Source organism: Carassius carassius, chromosome 33 (assembly GCF_963082965.1).
Source record: "Carassius carassius chromosome 33, fCarCar2.1, whole genome shotgun sequence".
Taxonomy (NCBI): Eukaryota; Metazoa; Chordata; class Actinopteri; order Cypriniformes; family Cyprinidae; genus Carassius; species Carassius carassius.
The window spans coordinates 30,024,670-30,031,897 of NC_081787.1; the positions used below are offsets into that span (position 1 = coordinate 30,024,670).

Genomic DNA, 7,228 nt, shown 5'->3' on the forward strand with positions numbered 1-7,228 from the left:
AGTGACCCTCTGATCTGGATACAGACCGAATCTGGTGGCTACGGTGACCTCGGAATAAGAGAGAAACAGACAAATATTAGCATAGATGCCATTCTTCTAATGATGTAGCAAGTACATAGGGTGTTATGGGAAGTGTTCCCGGTTCCGGTTTACCTAAATAATACAGCCTAAAAATCCTTTAACGGATTTGGATATTAAAAGCATATTAGTATGTTATGTGTAAGCCAGGTTAAAGAGATGGGTCTTTAATCTAGATTTAAACTGCAAGAGTGTGTCTGCCTCCCGAACAATGTTAGGTAGGTGTTACGGCCAGCTCGTTTCGACCGTACATAAAGTATACAAGTACACTGAAGAAATGACTTGCAAGATTTTATTAGTCTTCAAAAACACAAATAACTTAATATAACGAAGTCTAGGGATCAAAATCAATAGGGGAAAATCATAATCCAGATGGGGAGGAGAAAAGATTGGTATGGACTGTAAACAAATAAAGGCTCGCAAAACAAGTGACTTCTCCAGAGGGTGTCGATCCCCTGGACGAAGTGAAGAGGAGTGGTTGAGTCCAATGTTTTATACTCTCCATAATTAAGTGGTGATCAGGTAACAGGGGTGTGCGATCTTCCAAGCTCTCCTGGATGAACACCGCCACCAGCAGGCGTGCATGTAGAACGCAGGGTCGTAACACCTCCCTCCTAAAATAAAGATTCGGCAACGAATCTAAAAAAAAAACAAAAAAAACAAACAGTTAAACACTACCCAGAACGAACACAATAAAAGTTCTGGTAATCCAAAGGAACTTCGTCTTCTCTTCATTCTACAACACCTCTGGGCCCTAGAGATGCAAAGAAAAAGGATATATCTCAAAATGTTGTACGGCCAACACTAGGGCAAGAGCTTCTTTCTCAATGGTGGAATATACCTGTTGATGTCAATTAAATTTCTTAGAAAAGTAACTTACAAGATGTAGAACCTGGTTCGAATCCTCCTGCAAGAGAACAGCGCCCGCACCGCAAGCACTCTTTCAAAATTCGGAGCTGTCAAAACAGGGGCACATGCCAGCAAAGCCTTACAATTTTCAAAAGCCTGCTGACAGGGCTCAGACCACTGAAAAGATAACTTCGGACTCAAATCGGTAAGAGGTGAGACTACACTGGCAAAATTGTCACAATAACTCAGATAATAAAAGCTTCTACCTAAGTCTCAATGGGCTTTACACAACCATTTCCCACTACCTTACCTAAATAGGTAAAGGTTGCCTTCGCGAATTCAGACTTAGCGAGATTAACTGTAAAATTAGCCTTAGCTAAACAAGAAAAAAGTTCTTTAATCTGGTTAAGATGCTCAGACCAGGAGGAACTATACAGCACGACGTCATCAAGATATGCCTCACACCTGCCAATACTCCTTTAAGAGGTCGAATTTGCTAACATAACGGGCAGAGCCAACATGATCGATGCAGTCATCAACTCGAGGTAAAGGGAAACAGTCCGGCTTTGTCACAGAGTAACTTTGTCCTGATAATGTTCGGGGGTTCAGACACACTCTCTCTGTTTAAATCTAGATTAAAAACGCATCTCTTTCGCCAAGCATTTGAATAATGTATCTTAAATTGTGAGTGTAGTTGTATCTGATCAAATGTGCATTCTTATTCTTTAGCTTGGGTCAAACTAATTAATTTTACTTTGTTGGAACAGCAGCTATGCTAATGATGTCTCTATTTGTTTCTCTGTTTCTGCTGGGATCTTCATCCCGTGGTAACTAGGATTTACACAAGCTCCAGTCTGGATCCAGAACACCTGAGAAGAGATGATGCTGACCCTCAAAGGACCCCAGATGATGCTAACCCTGAATCAACAACAGAACTAACAAATATTGCTACAAGTGTGACTGCATCATATAATTATTAATAATATTAATAATGTTCATCATCTGGCTGACTACGACTTGTATACATTTTTCTACAAATCCTGTCATACGAGCACAAACTGAGAGTCACTACTTACAAGCTATTACTAAATATTGTAGAAACATAATTTTCTGTAAAGTTGCTTTGTAACGATTTGTATTGTAAAAAGCGCTATACAAATAAACTTGAATTGAGAGTTAAGTTTTCGATAATCTGTGCAGAATCGATATGAGCCATCGGGTTTATTTACTAAAAAAGAAGGAGAACTCCACGAACTGAAACTAGATTCAGCCAGATTATGAGCAAGCAGATAGTTCACCTCTTGTTTCAGCAAATCTCTTTTAAAAGGATTAACTCGATAGGTGTTCTGTTTAACTGGACACGAGGTTCCTACGTCGATATCATGTTCTATGACAGAAGTACGACCAGGAACGTCAAGGAAAAGAGAGGGAAATGACATCACCAACTCAGTGACATCTCTCCTCTCTTTCTCTGTCAAATAAGAAAGATGAGAGGACAGGTTAAGAAGAATCTCAGAGTTTTTAAGTCGCCCGTCGACTTTCTCTCGAGAAAGAAAACTCTCATCCTCATCAGCATTATCTAAAGAATCCCCCCTCGTACTGCAAAAGAGAGGAGATGATTCTGAAAAAAAGTCACAAGAGTTTACCACATTAACAGTAACAGAACAAACAGGAGCTATAAACAATTTCAACAGGTTACTGTGACAGACTTGTACTTTTTTTCTCCGGTCAGGAGTATTCAACAGATAATTATTATCGGAAAGACGTTTAACTACACTGTAGGGACCTGTAAATTTAGCCTGAAATGGGTTGACAGGTAGAGGCAGCAAAGCCAATACTTGATCACCCACCTGAAACTCTCTTAACTTAGCTTTTCTGTCAAAATCCATTTTTATTTGAGACTTACTCAACTTATTTTTAGTGAGAGCTCGTGCCTCATACAATCTACGCCGGAATCCACTCACATAATCTGAAATGTATTCAGAAGGTTTAGACATTCGCCACTCCTCAGCTAACACAACCGTAGGTCCTCGCACTACATGTCCGAATACTAATTCATTTGGGCTAAACCCAAGGCTTTCTTGGATTACCTCACGTATCGCCAGTAACATCCACAGCAGACCTTCTTCCCAATCCGCATCGAGTTCCACACAATATGACCTCAAAAGGGACTTCAGGGTTTGATGAAACCTCTCAAGAACTCCTTGACTCTGCAGATGATAGGCACTAGAAATATTGTGGTTTACTTGAAGTTGACGCAGGGCTTTTGAGAACTGTTTTGACATAAAGTTCGAACCCTGATCGGATTGAATAACTTTGGGAATTCCAAAGGTCGACATAAAATTTGTGAGGGCCTTCAAGACAGATTTTGTAGTAATGGACCTTAACGGATAAGCAGCAGGATAACGAGTAGTCTGGCACATAACGGTTAGAAGGTATTGGTGACCAGTCTTAAACCGGGGCAAAGGACCAACACAGTCAACTAATCAAATGCTCGAAAGGAGTGGAAATAACGGAAATAGGCTGCAACGGAGCAACAGGCACTTTTTGATTTGGCTTACCGGTGATCTGGCATGTATGACAAGATCGAATATGTTTTGCCACATCTCGTTTTACCTTAGGCCAATAGAACTGTCGTAAGACCCGATCATATGTTTTACAAACTCCGGTATGACCAGCAAGTCCTTGATGAGCCAAATGCAACATAGATTCTCTCACTGGAAAATGAACCACAATCTGAGTTTTAGGTTCTAGAGAAACATGACAGAAGTACGACCAGGAACGTCAAGGAAAAGAGAGGGAAATGACATCACCAACTCAGTGACATCTCTCCTCTCTTTCTCTGTCAAATAAGAAAGATGAGAGGACAGGTTAAGAAGAATCTCAGAGTTTTTAAGTCGCCCGTCGACTTTCTCTCGAGAAAGAAAACTCTCATCCTCATCAGCATTATCTAAAGAATCCCCCCTCGTACTGCAAAAGAGAGGAGATGATTCTGAAAAAAAGTCACAAGAGTTTACCACATTAACAGTAACAGAACAAACAGGAGCTATAAACAATTTCAACAGGTTACTGTGACAGACTTGTACTTTTTTTCTCCGGTCAGGAGTATTCAACAGATAATTATTATCGGAAAGACGTTTAACTACACTGTAGGGACCTGTAAATTTAGCCTGAAATGGGTTGACAGGTAGAGGCAGCAAAGCCAATACTTGATCACCCACCTGAAACTCTCTTAACTTAGCTTTTCTGTCAAAATCCATTTTTATTTGAGACTTACTCAACTTATTTTTAGTGAGAGCTCGTGCCTCATACAATCTACGCCGGAATCCACTCACATAATCTGAAATGTATTCAGAAGGTTTAGACATTCGCCACTCCTCAGCTAACACAACCGTAGGTCCTCGCACTACATGTCCGAATACTAATTCATTTGGGCTAAACCCAAGGCTTTCTTGGATTACCTCACGTATCGCCAGTAACATCCACGGCAGACCTTCTTCCCAATCCGCATCGAGTTCCACACAATATGACCTCAAAAGGGACTTCAGGGTTTGATGAAACCTCTCAAGAACTCCTTGACTCTGCAGATGATAGGCACTAGAAATATTGTGGTTTACTTGAAGTTGACGCAGGGCTTTTGAGAACTGTTTTGACATAAAGTTCGAACCCTGATCGGATTGAATAACTTTGGGAATTCCAAAGGTCGACATAAAATTTGTGAGGGCCTTCAAGACAGATTTTGTAGTAATGGACCTTAACGGATAAGCAGCAGGATAACGAGTAGTCTGGCACATAACGGTTAGAAGGTATTGGTGACCAGTCTTAAACCGGGGCAAAGGACCAACACAGTCAACTAATCAAATGCTCGAAAAGAGTGGAAATAACGGAAATAGGCTGCAACGGAGCAACAGGCACTTTTTGATTTGGCTTACCGGTGATCTGGCATGTATGACAAGATCGAATATGTTTTGCCACATCTCGTTTTACCTTAGGCCAATAGAACTGTCGTAAGACCCGATCATATGTTTTACAAACTCCGGTATGACCAGCAAGTCCTTGATGAGCCAAATGCAACATAGATTCTCTCACTGGAAAATGAACCACAATCTGAGTTTTAGGTTCTAGAGAAACATGTTTATGCAGGACCACTGTCCGACAAAACAGATCATCATCAAGTACGAAAAGGACAGAGGATCAGAACACTTCTTAGACCCTGCTGCAGAAAATAAAGGTTTAAGAGTGTCATCACTCGGTTTTCTCAGGAGTGGAAAGAACCTCAGATGTATCAGCAAATTCACTTTGCAGCACTGTTGAATCTTTCTCGTCCGAAGACAACGAAGAGCAGGACTTCAGGTCTCTTTGCTCAGGACATTTGGACACATCAGATCCTGGCTTACCTGTATAAACAGTATAAAAGAAAGTGTAATGCAGTGGAACTTCAACTTGATTTTCAGATAATGGTTTAGCCATTGATCGAGTAACTGCACAAGCTGGAAACAAATCAGGAAATTCTCTACAGTTTTCAATATCAGATTTCCTAGGTATAGATGCTATTATGGGCGGAGCTGCCACACCACTCCGTCCCCAAACATTCTCACCAGCTAAATCATTTCCCAGAATAAATGTAATCCCAGGGACTGTAAGTGTAGAACGAACATCAACCACTACATCACCAGATACAATGGCAGAGGAAAGATGGATTCGATGTAAAGGCACTTCAACAAACCCCATCTCAAAACCTCGCACTAATACATGAGTTCCAGTAGCAGTTTCAGAAGTTAAAGGCAAAATTCCTTCTAAAAGAAACGACTGTGCGGCTCCCATATCTCGAAGACGACGTACTGGCACCGTTTCGTTTGAACCAGGCAATGACACATTTCCCTCAGTGATAAAAGGTGTATAATCAACGGAGGAAGTTATACACTGATCAACAGATTTATCACTAGAACTAGATAAATGACAATCTTTCTCATTACAAATATCAACAGTGAATGGTGAGGTAGAAACCAAAGCAACAGGTTTCAACAATCTCTCTTTCTTCTTGAGAATAAGACAGTCAGATATTTTATGACCAAGCTTTTTACAATAAAAGCAAACCAAGTCTTGTGAGAGTGCAGGTTTACTAGAATGTTCAGCAACTGTCGCCTTAATATTCCTACTCATCATAGGAGACTTTGTCTTAGGTTGAAAGCAAAACTTAGACTTACTCATATCGTTGGTTTTAAGACTGACTTAACTGAATGACCCACGATGGGTTAACACAAATTCATCAGCCATGATAGCAGCTTCAGAAAGTGTGTTCACCTTGTGTTCAGTGAGATGCGTAGCTACAGCATGAGGAACACAATGTTTAAACTCCTCTTAGAGCACTAATTCTCTTAATTCCACTTTAGTTGTAACTTTCATTGAAGTGCAACACCGATCAAATAAGTTCTCTTTTGCTCTTGCAAATTCAACATGAGATAAACATGAGATTTCATGGATAAAGCAACACGTTCAAAGTGATAGAAATATTTATCCACTTCCTTTTCTGAAAATGGCGGCACTAATCTCATATTTCTGTGAACATCAAACACAGGTTCACCTGCATTCGCTTGCTGTTGTAGAACAGTTGGAGTAAAACTCCAGCTCCTTACTCAGAAAACACTAACTAAATCCTACCTGGTCTTCAGAGATGGACCAGGCTCGGGGCGGCATTAAACGCTGAGCTCCGCGACAATCAGTCAAACTGAAGGTCCGGAAGCGTACCCCCTACAGAGAGTTAATCTCCACCCAGGATAACCTCCAAAAACAAGAAAGGCAAAATAACAAAACAAAAACAACAAACAGTGGTCCGTTGGAAGGATTGTACTCACAATCCAGCTGGAAACTTTCTAACTCACCAGAGTTCTCATTTATAAAGGTAACCATTCACAAAAACATACTCACATACAACCCATACTTAACAACGCCCCCAATTTATGTTACGGTCAGCTCGTTTCGACCGTACATAAAGTATACAAGTACACTGAAGAAATGACTTGCAAGATTTTATTAGTCTTCAAAAACACTAATAACTTAATATAACGAAGTCTAGGGATCAAAATCATTAGGGGAAATCATAATCCATATGGGGAGGAGAAAAGGTTGGTATGGACTGTAAACAAATAAAGGCTCGCAAAACAAGTGACTTCTCCAGAGGGTGTCGATCCCCTGGACGAAGTGAAGAGGAGTGGTTGAGTCCAATGTTTTATCCTCTCCATAATTAAGTGGTGATCAGGTCACAGGGGTGTGCGATCTCCCAAGCTCGCCTGGAAGAACA

At 40.6% G+C, this 7,228-nt stretch overlaps 1 long non-coding RNA gene across 1 annotated transcript; it reads right to left on the reverse strand.

Annotated features, from left to right (window-relative positions):
• Positions 1 to 307: 307 nt before the first annotated feature.
• On the reverse strand, positions 308 to 6,740 carry LOC132114373 (uncharacterized). The gene is made up of 3 exons (XR_009425301.1): positions 6,589 to 6,740; positions 512 to 717; positions 308 to 477 (listed from the first exon to the last, which is right to left on the reverse strand). It is a non-coding gene; the product is annotated as an uncharacterized LOC132114373 (long non-coding RNA).
• Positions 6,741 to 7,228: the final 488 nt, after the last annotated feature.